Here is a 13,312-nt window from a genome sequence, read left to right on the forward strand (position 1 = left end):
CCTCTCTAAGCCCAGTGAGAGGGAGACCACGTCTGGTTGCCCCCAGGAGACCTAGGGTTACCAATCCCAGGTTCCTTAACAAATAGTTTTACAAAGGTAGCGGGCGCCCCTCTCTCGCAAGAACAGACATGATAACCTGTTCAGTGGTTATTAACCACTTGAGAGTTCGCAGCCACTGCTTTTACTCACTGTGCCTTTCACAGATGGGAAATATCCATTTGCATATCAGTCTTTGTCCTGCCCAGGGGCAGTCCAGCACCGAAATACAATGGCAATTCCAATCTGAACGAGAGTACCACCAGCAACCCCATACACGTGTTTCACCCTTGTTGGGGATCATCAGTGAGGTGAAGCTGATGCCTCTCTAAGCCCAGTGAGAGGGAGACCACGTCTGGTTGCCCCCAGGAGACCTAGGGTTACCAATCCCAGGTTCCTTAACAAATAGTTTTACAAAGGTAGCGGGTGCCCCTCTCTCGCAAGAACAGACATGATAACCTGTTCAGTGGTTATTAACCACTTGAGAGTTCGCAGCCACTGCTTTTACTCACTGTGCCTTTCACAGATGGGAAATATCCATTTGCATATCAGTCTTTGTCCTGCCCAGGGGCAGTCCAGCACCGAAATACAATGGCAATTCCAATCTGAACGAGAGTACCACCAGCAACCCCATACACGTGTTTCACCCTTGTTGGGGATCATCAGTGAGGTGAAGCTGATGCCTCTCTAAGCCCAGTGAGAGGGAGACCACGTCTGGTTGCCCCCAGGAGACCTAGGGTTACCAATCCCAGGTTCCTTAACAAATAGTTTTACAAAGGTAGCGGGCGCCCCTCTCTCGCAAGAACAGACATGATAACCTGTTCAGTGGTTATTAACCACTTGAGAGTTCGCAGCCACTGCTTTTACTCACTGTGCCTTTCACAGATGGGAAATATCCATTTGCATATCAGTCTTTGTCCTGCCCAGGGGCAGTCCAGCACCGAAATACAATGGCAATTCCAATCTGAACGAGAGTACCACCAGCAACCCCATACACGTGTTTCACCCTTGTTGGGGATCATCAGTGAGGTGAAGCTGATGCCTCTCTAAGCCCAGTGAGAGGGAGACCACGTCTGGTTGCCCCCAGGAGACCTAGGGTTACCAATCCCAGGTTCCTTAACAAATAGTTTTACAAAGGTAGCGGGTGCCCCTCTCTCGCAAGAACAGACATGATAACCTGTTCAGTGGTTATTAACCACTTGAGAGTTCGCAGCCACTGCTTTTACTCACTGTGCCTTTCACAGATGGGAAATATCCATTTGCATATCAGTCTTTGTCCTGCCCAGGGGCAGTCCAGCACCGAAATACAATGGCAATTCCAATCTGAACGAGAGTACCACCAGCAACCCCATACACGTGTTTCACCCTTGTTGGGGATCATCAGTGAGGTGAAGCTGATGCCTCTCTAAGCCCAGTGAGAGGGAGACCAGGTCTGGTTGCCCCCAGGAGACCTAGGGTTACCAATCCCAGGTTCCTTAACAAATAGTTTTACAAAGGTAGCGGGCGCCCCTCTCTCGCAAGAACAGACATGATAACCTGTTCAGTGGTTATTAACCACTTGAGAGTTCGCAGCCACTGCTTTTACTCACTGTGCCTTTCACAGATGGGAAATATCCATTTGCATATCAGTCTTTGTCCTGCCCAGGGGCAGTCCAGCACCGAAATACAATGGCAATTCCAATCTGAACGAGAGTACCACCAGCAACCCCATACACGTGTTTCACCCTTGTTGGGGATCATCAGTGAGGTGAAGCTGATGCCTCTCTAAGCCCAGTGAGAGGGAGACCACGTCTGGTTGCCCCCAGGAGACCTAGCGTTACCAATCCCAGGTTCCTTAACAAATAGTTTTACAAAGGTAGCGGGCGCCCCTCTCTCGCAAGAACAGACATGATAACCTGTTCAGTGGTTATTAACCACTTGAGAGTTCGCAGCCACTGCTTTTACTCACTGTGCCTTTCACAGATGGGAAATATCCATTTGCATATCAGTCTTTGTCCTGCCCAGGGGCAGTCCAGCACCGAAATACAATGGCAATTCCAATCTGAACGAGAGTACCACCAGCAACCCCATACACGTGTTTCACCCTTGTTGGGGATCATCAGTGAGGTGAAGCTGATGCCTCTCTAAGCCCAGTGAGAGGGAGACCACGTCTGGTTGCCCCCAGGAGACCTAGGGATACCAATCCCAGGTTCCTTAACAAATAGTTTTACAAAGGTAGCGGGCGCCCCTCTCTCGCAAGAACAGACATGATAACCTGTTCAGTGGTTATTAACCACTTGAGAGTTCGCAGCCACTGCTTTTACTCACTGTGCCTTTCACAGATGGGAAATATCCATTTGCATATCAGTCTTTGTCCTGCCCAGGGGCAGTCCAGCACCGAAATACAATGGCAATTCCAATCTGAACGAGAGTACCACCAGCAACCCCATACACGTGTTTCACCCTTGTTGGGGATCATCAGTGAGGTGAAGCTGATGCCTCTCTAAGCCCAGTGAGAGGGAGACCACGTCTGGTTGCCCCCAGGAGACCTAGGGTTACCAATCCCAGGTTCCTTAACAAATAGTTTTACAAAGGTAGCGGGCGCCCCTCTCTCTTCACCTCACTGATGATCCCCAACAAGGGTGAAACACGTGTATGGGGTTGCTGGTGGTACTCTCGTTCAGATTGGAATTGCCATTGTATTTCGGTGCTGGACTGCCCCTGGGCAGGACAAAGACTGATATGCAAATGGATATTTCCCATCTGTGAAAGGCACAGTGAGTAAAAGCAGTGGCTGCGAACTCTCAAGTGGTTAATAACCACTGAACAGGTTATCATGTCTGTTCTTGCGAGAGAGGGGCGCCCACTACCTTTGTAAAACTATTTGTTAAGGAACCTGGGATTGGTAACCCTAGGTCTCCTGGGGGCAACCAGACGTGGTCTCCCTCTCACTGTGCTTAGAGAAGCATCAGCTTCACCTCACTGATGATCCCCAACAAGGGTGAAACACGTGTATGGGGTTGCTGGTGGTACTCTCGTTCAGATTGGAATTGCCATTGTATTTCGGTGCTGGACTGCCCCTGGGCAGGACAAAGACTGATATGCAAATGGATATTTCCCATCTGTGAAAGGCACAGTGAGTAAAAGCAGTGGCTGCGAACTCTCAAGTGGTTAATAACCACTGAACAGGTTATCATGTCTGTTCTTGCGAGAGAGGGGCGCCCACTACCTTTGTAAAACTATTTGTTAAGGAACCTGGGATTGGTAACCCTAGGTCTCCTGGGGGCAACCAGACGTGGTCTCCCTCTCACTGTGCTTAGAGAGGCATCAGCTTCACCTCACTGATGATCCCCAACAAGGGTGAAACACGTGTATGGGGTTGCTGATGGTACTCTCGTTCAGATTGGAATTGCCATTGTATTTCGGTGCTGGACTGCCCCTGGGCAGGACAAAGACTGATATGCAAATGGATATTTCCCATCTGTGAAAGGCACAGTGAGTAAAAGCAGTGGCTGCGAACTCTCAAGTGGTTAATAACCACTGAACAGGTTATCATGTCTGTTCTTGCGAGAGAGGGGCGCCCACTACCTTTGTAAAATTACAATAATATATGTTTAGTGATTATACATAATGTATAGGCAGTGTACAGTTTTTGAAACACAGTGAGACAAAACAATTGAAGTGGAACTGGTACTTTTTTCATATATGACACATTGAGGTGCAGGGGCATTTCTGGAGTGGACAGATTGGTTTGGTGCATTGGAGAATTGATGGTAAGTTTGTTGGGCACATTTTTTTGAATGGGGGTTTCTTGTGACATAATGGTGTTGTTTGTAAATGTAATATCCTCAACCACTACCTGTATGCCAAATGGGTTTTTATGCTCTTGTGTGTATGTGTTTTCATTGAAATATGGTTCTGGGTTGGATGTGTGAATGCAGTCATCTGCAGAGAAGTTCAAAGGCATTTCTGTTGACATTGGCATGTTTCAAACTACTTTTTGTAGTGTACTGCTTAATTTTGTTAGTGGTTTTATTGTGGTTAAAATTAATATAAACAATTTCCTTTTGAGGAAAGTTACACTGTCAATGAGAGCTTCTAGGATTCTTTTTGTGGGGTTATTTTTAAGGGTTGAGCATGATTTCTGTGTTTTAGTTATAAGATTGTGAAGTACACCATGGTGGAACATTTTGTGTGAAATGAAAGGGGAAGTGCGTTCAAAAATGTAAATGTTCTGATAATTTAGGCATCTACTGTTAAGCATACTGTGATCAAATATAAACGTTTTTCTATGCATCTTATCTTCCTTTTACTCACTTTCATATATGCAAAAAACAACATATATGGTGCAGTGATGTTGTGCTAATGTTAACAGTTTATGTGTTGCCCTAAATTCATATTTCCTTATGGTAATAATAGAGATATGCTGTTTTTTCGAGGTGATGTACTTAGTCCCAACAATCTGCTCTACCTGTTTTTATTATGTTTGTGGGTATCGTAGCCAAATGTGCCTCATTATCATTTACGCCAAAACGTCACTTAATGCAGAACCAGGAATGTAAGCACAGATATCGTCATACACAGGGTATGTTTTTTTTCTTGCTAAAAATGGTATTGACATATAGAATTTAGTAAGGAAACAGTAACAGTTTTCAATGTAACAAGCGCTTTCATTTAACAAAGAATGTTTGCAAGACATTATTAAATCCACAAAATTAACAATATTTATTTTCCCATGGAAGTTACAGCTAAGGGACATCACATGATTCTATTGTGGTTTCCAATGTCTGCATGATATGCTGATTATGAACAACAACATTTCTTATGTGTCTTCATGTTGCAGCAGTCAAGGATTGGAGTGACACACATGGTGGATTTTGTGGGAGAAGAATTTATTTTTTTGCAATTTGAAGCAGAATGTTTTTTCTTCTGCATGTTGCTATATTTGGAAGGCTGTTAGGTTGCTTCATTTTACTGGTACTGCGAAAGGGCAGATTGGCACATGTCGGTTGTTCCATATCACAGTGATGGAGAAAATTCTGTGGATAGTTGTTTTCCAATGCTGGTTAAACAATCCGTCGGATGGTAGCTGGAAACTCTGGCACATGTAGTACGGTAGAAGATATCTGTCGAGATAAGATAATAAAAGTACATTTTAGTCACTGTTTTGAACTGGAATATAACAATTGATATTGATATTTTATTTGCATTGCCCTCATACAGAAGTGTTTTAGAAACCACAGACGTTGAACACACGCATGAGAACATGGGGGAGTATTTCAGGGCACGAGTTGCGTAAAAGGTGAGAGCTGTGAAGTAGGGAGAGGAAGTGGTGGAAAGGGAAGAAATGTGGAGTGGAAGTGCTGGTGCGGGGGTGGGGTTTGGAGGAGGGGTAGTGTTCAGACGAGGCAGAGTTCAGAAGGAGCACAGGTGCTAGTTGAACTTCGATGAAAGGAAATATTAAAAATAACATTTTGAAAATAGTGAGTTTGTATAATTGCTTCAAAAATACACAAATCATAGTAAGCTTGTATTACTATGTTTTCTGTACTGTTCAAGTGAGCAGCGTCTGTGTGAAAATGTAGTTAGATATGCAAACATACAAATACCACAATTAATTTCAGAAAGGCAACTTTGTGCGTGCCCGGAAAGGTGGTGGCTCGGTGATAATTGTGTTTTCAATATGGATTCTGCTTGTTGTTGAATCACAGGGTGTTTAACTCTCAGCGAACCTGGATGATTGCCTTAGTGATGTAATGTGGTCGGTGAGAGTAGGTTGTGCATAGTGCGGTCAAAGAGAGCCATTGTAGCTAACTGGTTAATAAGGAAAGTACGTATTGGCTGTCCTAAAAATAGCAAGAAGTTGCTAAATTATGTCATCCCCTAATTTGCACAATTAGCCATGTGCATGATGGGTGATTGCCAAAGGGCCACTGCCCATATCACTGTTGCATTAAAATAAAAATCATATATTACTGAAACTCACCAAGCTCATCGTTTGCATGTCCATGTACAAAATGCAATATGCAAATATGGGCATGAGAATGAATGGAAGTTGAATTACCAACATAGACCAACTGTAGTAAAATGTACTTACTGTGCTAAAGTCTACCAAGCTGCAAGATCGACACTGCACAGCCGTGCAACATGCTAACATTGATGGAAGGAATGCAAGGCTAAAGTCCATGTGCCTAGAATTATGCCCATTGACAGAGCTTTGCGTGCCTTTGTAGTCTGCTGCTGTTTGCTTTCTTGTCACTCAATTTGCAGATTTACATTGTGCACACTTGATAGTTACTCTACATCCTATTAACAACTTTTGGAGGAGCCTTTCATACTCAGAAACAGAGGCGCACAGCACCACGGTTCAACGTTATAGTACTTGCATTGTTTTTGAGAGTTACACTTTTTTCTATTGGTTTGGAAAGTTGTGTAAATGACTCAAATCTCTTAACCAATTGAAAGAAGTGTAACCCTCCACACCAATCGAAAACAATTGCTAGATTTCTCGCTAGCTGCTTTTTGATCACAAAGTCAGTAGGGGACCATGATTTTTGGCACATTTAGTGAAAGAATCGACAAGCTGTCAAGACTGCACAGAGCACATTTTGTTAGAGAGGGGAGCCCCCAGGCTCGCAGAAGGTCTGTCTCGGCTCCTGTTGCCTGTGACATAGGTCGGGCGCGGAGCCAGAATAGCTCTTGTGGGGCTAATGTGGTGTGTGTGACGGACCCCCCCCACTCCCTACTGTAGCATGCAAAGCACTTTTTTTTAATCTTTGCAAAGCTTTTTTTAAGGGATATTTGGTGCTAATTCTGGTTGGATCCTGTGATCCGGCTCCATATCTGGTGCCGGATCCGGTGATAGGTGACACATTGAGCAGCGCTGGGTATAGTTCGCAATGGGATGGAGAAGTATATGCAGAAAACAAGGAGACAGCTATGAAGTTTGAGGTTGTAGTGCAGACAGATGTTATTATAAATTAACTGAGAACATTAGCGATGGAAAAAATGAACCCAGTGCCCACGGACAATGTTTACCCACTGCCCAGTGCCCAGATCTGGGACTTTATGAGTCTGTAGGATGCAACAGTATGTTCCATGGGAAAAAGCGGTTCACATATTAGTACTCTGTATATCAGTGGTATTTGTGGAATGCAGATGATTAATAGTTACAATATTCTATAGCTAACAACCAAGCACAAAGTCAGTTTGCATGTTGTTTAATAAGTTGTTATGCCTAGAGCATTCTGGTTGTTTTTAATTCCAATAATAATATTGTGAAAAGTCTACTTACATAATTTTGGGAAATTCCAGTTCCGTTCTGTCAATGAAGACGTGTTTTGTACAACGGATAGTAGAAGTGTAAGCTAACTTTTGGAATATCCACTCTCATTATAGTAAATGGTATCACTTTGTTTGGCTATTTGACAAGGTGTGTCCTTCGAACTGTTGCTGACTTGCACTGAAGGCCAAATAACAAAGGGAACTTCTTCTCAGTCATCCAAGGTAGAGAAGGTAGGTTTCAATTTCGTGAAAACATGTCACTACACAATAAACGGAGTACAATGCAAGTCTTAAATAGCATTTTGAAATAGGTTACGCGCAGAGAACGTGTGAATATTCCAGATTGGTGTGTGTTGCTGGAACGAACATGGATATATCATCAACGCAAGAAAATTGCCTAGCAAGCCCAGCTTACTCTGGTCTACCACTGTTTAATGCACGAACACAAAGGGGGTTGGTTATTGTGACTGTATTTATTGCACTGTTTAACCATTAAGGTATATCACGAACAATGCTGGTTCATTACGTCATGATGTAATAGTCCATTGGCATATTATTGTACTTTGCACAATGTAATTTGTGAGAGTGAGAGACTTAGGGCCTCATTACGACCCAGGCGGTAAGTTACCGCCTGGGCCGTGACTTTACCACCATGGTGTAAACTACGTTTACACCATGGTGGTTGGCGGACTTACCGCCCCATTCCGACCTTGGCGGGGCGGTAAGTCCCCAATCCCCATTTACCCTTCCCCATTCCCATTTTCGCCCCATAGGGCATAATGGGAGTGGGGAAGGCGTTAATTACGCCACCGTAAATTACGGTGGCGTAATTAACTCCATGGTCCCTTAGCGCCATGGATTTTAACACCCGCTAAAATCGGGTGTTAAAACCTCCATGGCGCTAGGGGAACTCGGAATTGGCGGTAAGGGGTCGGCGCAGCTAACGCTGGCGTTAACCCCTTACCGCCAGGGTCGTAATGAGGCCCTTAATGTTCGCTATATGGATAGATGAGTCCAGGTTATCCATGCTGGGATTTAGAAATGGCTGAGCAACAAACGGATTGTAGTCTGCCTGGGTCTCGAAGAGGAAAGACTGGAGACACAGGGTTTGGGGAGGCTATGTGAACAATGGTGTTTGGGCAGAAGATCATTTTGAGGTGCACATTATGTTTGGTAACTAGAGTATTCCTATCTACCCAGCCCCCTTGGAAGCGCACAGCATAGCTGTGAACTGGTTTTGATACTGGAGGGGGGATGTCATCAATGACATTTGTGATGTCATGGGTGTTAGACTTAGCAGTGCACGGTGGTGACGCGAGTTATGGTTGCTTAGCTTACCATTCCTGACGAATTTCAGGGGTTTTTCAATTTTACTTGTAAACATAATGTCCCTTTAACAAAGGTTTTTCACTGAATTTCATAGGTTTTTGTTAGTGCAACTTAACCATAACGTTCCTTTAACAAGGTTTTTACACTGAATATATATATATATATATATATCCTTGTCTCTATAGTTTCCTTCATCCACAGGCTATCCCCAGGCCTTTTGTAATTGATACCCACTTGGCTTATCTTTCTCACTGTCACCATGTGTTTATAGAGTATATCTGGGGTATATATTATTTTGGTTGTATATGTTTGTATTTGTATATTGTTATAATTTCCTTTAGTCTCAACTATGGGGGTAATTCATAGATTCCCACGCAGAAGTAGCGCACATGGCTGGCACAGAGAGGGAGTGTGCGCCAGCGTGCACCAGCCGCGTGTGCTAAATCCCATTTCCACGCACCGCGTATTCATGGATTTCCCTATCCATATCCAGCCGTGGTGCAGCATCCAGCAGCGCCAGTTACGCCCCTAACACTGCCCCTTGTGCCAAAAACAGCCGCTCAAATCCACAATGTGGCGCAAGGGCCAGTGGACCAGCATAATGCCCCCCACAATGAAATCACACATATTCCAAGAGGTGCGCAAGGAGTTTTACACGGGATTTGGATGGCGTGAGTGGGTACGCGTATTCCGAGGGGTGCACAAGGAGTTTTACATGCGATTTGGCTTGCGTGAGCGGGCTGTGCATTCCTCGCGCACCCCTCAGAATACACGTACCCCGCTCGCACCAGCTAAATTGCATGTATAAATTACTCGTGTACCCCTCGGAATACACATACCCCGCTCGCATCGGCCAAATTGCGTAAAAAGCACACTCAAGTACACCGGAATAGACATACCCCACTTGTGCCGGCCAAATCGTGTGAAAAGCATGGTGAGGAGCCAAATGCACCCCCTGCAGGCAGCCCACACTGCAGGGGACCCCTCTACACCCTTGACCATGCCCCGCAGGAAGCCCCTCACCCCTGACCATGGCCTGCAGGCAGCCCACACGGCAGGGGACCCCCTATACCCCTGACCATGGCCCGCAGGCAGCCCACAACACAGGGGACACCCCTACACCCCTGACCATGCTCCACAGGCAGCCGCTCACCCCTGACCATGGCCCGCAGGCAGCCCACACCACAGAGGACCCCCTACACCCATGACCATGCCCTGCAGGCAGCCCCTTACACCCCTAACCATGGCCCACAGGCAGCCCACATCACAGGGGACACCCCTAGACCCCTGACCATGGCCCAAAGGCAGCCCACACAACAGGGGACCCCCCTACAACCCTGACCATGCCCCACAGTCAGCCCCTCACCCCTGACCATGGCCCGCAAGCAGCCCACATGGCACCATGCAGCTGCAAGCCCCGACTCATGCCCCCCACCAGTGACGGGCACCTGCCAACAGGCCACAACTCATGCCCCCCCACCAGTGTAGGCACCTGCCAGCAGGCCCCGAATCATGTCCCCCCACCAGTGATGGGAACCTGCCAGCAGGCCCCGACTCATGTCCACCCAACCAACACATTTTCACAACATACATGCATGTACCAAATGTCCACCCAAATGCCACCCCACACTGCCCCCCCACAGTGCAACTCTACACCCTTCCATTGTCCCCACTCCCCATAGTACACACCCCATGGCATGTCATGCACAGAAGCATAGATGCATGAACCCAAAGACACGGCCACACACCACAGACACATGATTGTGGCAATGACGACTGACACATGCATCAAACTAATGAGAACACACAACACAAATATATGAACAGATGAACATGTATTACAATAACAGAAAGCTCACAACCGAAAATCAACCATGACAAGGATAAATAAATGAAAGTTAACTGAACTGAAATGCTAATTCCAAAAAATATGTATTAAAAAAATAAGAAAAACATCAAAGTGGTCCATGTCCAGAAAAACTGAAAATTGAAAATCAGAATCTAAAGGGTAAAGGAAAACAAAAAAACACATTCCATCATGGGTGTGAAAAATCAGAAAGTAATAAAGTCCACAGGTCCACAACTATATACAATGAAAGTTCTCAGGGTCCATGATCCCAAAACCAAATGAAACCTACTAAAATACCTACAAAAAAACATCTATGTACAAAAAGTGGAGCAAAGTCCATCAACTCCAAAATAAAAATAAAACGAAAGGAAACGTAAGCCCAATAAACTATGTACAATGGCAGAGGGCTAGTCCTAAGGCTCACTTGTGTTGTTAATGTCTCTGTCCAGGGCATCATCGAACTCCATGTTATTATCCCGTAGGCGGGCCTGGGCACTGTCCTTGAGGGCTCACAGGGACATCGCCATGGTGTCCTCCAACTCCCTGCGAGTCTGCTCAAGGAACGCTGTCCGCCTCAATGCCTGGTGCATGGAGTTCTCCGCCCTGTTCATCGTGAGCCGTGCTCTCTCTGCCTGCTGCCGCTCTGCATCTATCTGCTGGCCCAACCACTGCCACACGGAAGACACATTTAGTCCAGGGTCCTCCTGCCCATCGGCTGATGCCTGCCCCGTGATGATGACGGCCTGAGGCCTGAGGCCTCCCACATCGAGCCTGCCGCTGTCTTAATACGAACTGCCTCTGCAACCAGGACTGCCCCTGGGAAGATGGAAACACCCCGGGCTGTGATGCATGTACCCTTATTCATGGTGCCTGCACAACCTCCGTTGCCTGGGGTCCAGTTGCTTGGGTGCCCACCTCTGCTGGATCTCTGATTCCTGACTGTGGCAGGGATGTGCTCTCCACCAGCATGGCCGTGGTGGCTTGGGCAGGTCCACGGGGGCCATGGTGGCATGTGGGCTGGAACATAGCATGGAGTATGACTGGCGCATAGTGTGTAAAGAGGAGGAGAGGGTTGCAACATGGAGGAAACCCCCAACCATGAGCCCTCCCAGCCAGCTCATGTTGGCAAACATCGGTTCGTGATGACGTGCGTGGTCCCCCCAGGAAGCACACACATCATCACAATGTCATGCGTGCGCAATGCGATACCGATTAGGACAGGCTCAACCCTGTCATGGATCGCCACATCTGCAGGTAGAGGATGCCAGTTGACGTGGGCCTCCCTGTACCTGCGGACGCACCTGGGATGGGGCATCTCTGCTGGTGCATGGTGATGCAGTCTCAGTATCAAGGACGGGAACATGCACAGGCCCCTCCGCGGTGATCTATGCTGCCTCCTGCCCCTGGACTGCACCACTTGCACCAGTGGAACCACCCCCAGCAGGCCCCATGTGTGTGTCTGATGCGGCCTCCTCCTCCTCACCCACCACCAACCTGGATGCCTCTGCACCGTGTTCCGCTGTGGACAGCCCCTGCGTGGGCTCACTTGCTCCTATCGCTGCTGAGGAGACCACTTCCATTCTCTGCCACTTGGGCATCCCCTCGGCAGGCCCGGCCTTGTACGTGGCACCAGTCCCCTCGCTCCCGTAAGATGACATGTCCTGGGAAGGTGACTGGGCCATGCATCACCCCACCTGGTGGAGGCATCCCCAGCGCTCTGCTCCACAGCGCCGTCTCCACCCTCTTTTTCAGTCACCGCTGTAGACAGGGAGAGATTGAACACAAGCATCAGGGTACTGAACAATAGTCTCCTAGACACAAAGCAATTGCACATGTGTGGCACTGTCAAACGTCACTTCCATTATCACCCTCCACAACACATGGGTCAGTGCAAGCAACACACATGCAGAAACAGGCATGGCACATGCAACAGACATTTGTATCCATATCCAAGGCACCGTTGGAACATCCAATGGGGGGCTGGACCTCACATGCATCATGGGACATGCTGATCACATGCACAAAAACCACCAGACAATCATGCATCTGGCCATGTCTGGCCTGACACAGTTGATTCATGGAGAACTCAGCTGCATCAATGAATTCACACATCATCATGGACATGTGTCATGCATCCATGGCATTTCCATGTCACACACACACTACTCAGACACACTCACATGTACACCATGCATGACCATAAGGGTGATGGCAGCATCCATGTCTCACACCCCAAACATGGCCAAGTACAGACACCGGCATGCAAACATGTGTGCATTCTTACATGCTGCTGCTAAGTATGCATTGCAACACATACAACATCCATGTGGAACACGCCTGACTGGACTCACATGCAGCACCATCATGTCCCTGCACACACACATCCATACATGGCCCATGTCACACATACAGCCAAGTTGCAAACTCTTCCCAAACTGCAACATGCACTGTGTTATATGAGAATGCATGGGCACTTACAGCTCGACTCCAGACAGTTATGCATCTTGAGGTCCTTGGTGAAGCACTGGGAAAATGCAAACCAGGACCCTCATCTGCTGTATGGTAAACTGACCCCGGCACTGGACCTTCTTGCGGGTCCTGGACTTGTAGTCCTCCCAGCGCTTCAGGACGTTATTCATGACGTGGGGTGCCACCCCCTCCGTGTTGATGGCACCCACGATGTCCTCCAAGATCCTCCTCCGTCCTTGCCTTGTCGGCACGCAATGGTGTGAAGAGGGCATCATAATGCCCCAGGACTTGCTCCACCAGGATGCCAACTTCATTTGCACTGAAGCTGGCAGCCCTCTGCCTCTCTGCCGGGGGGGTTCCACTGAT

Source organism: Ambystoma mexicanum, chromosome 7q (genome assembly GCF_040938575.1).
Source record: "Ambystoma mexicanum isolate Mex_15411 chromosome 7q, UKY_AmexF1_1, whole genome shotgun sequence".
Classification (NCBI taxonomy): domain Eukaryota; kingdom Metazoa; phylum Chordata; class Amphibia; order Caudata; family Ambystomatidae; genus Ambystoma; species Ambystoma mexicanum.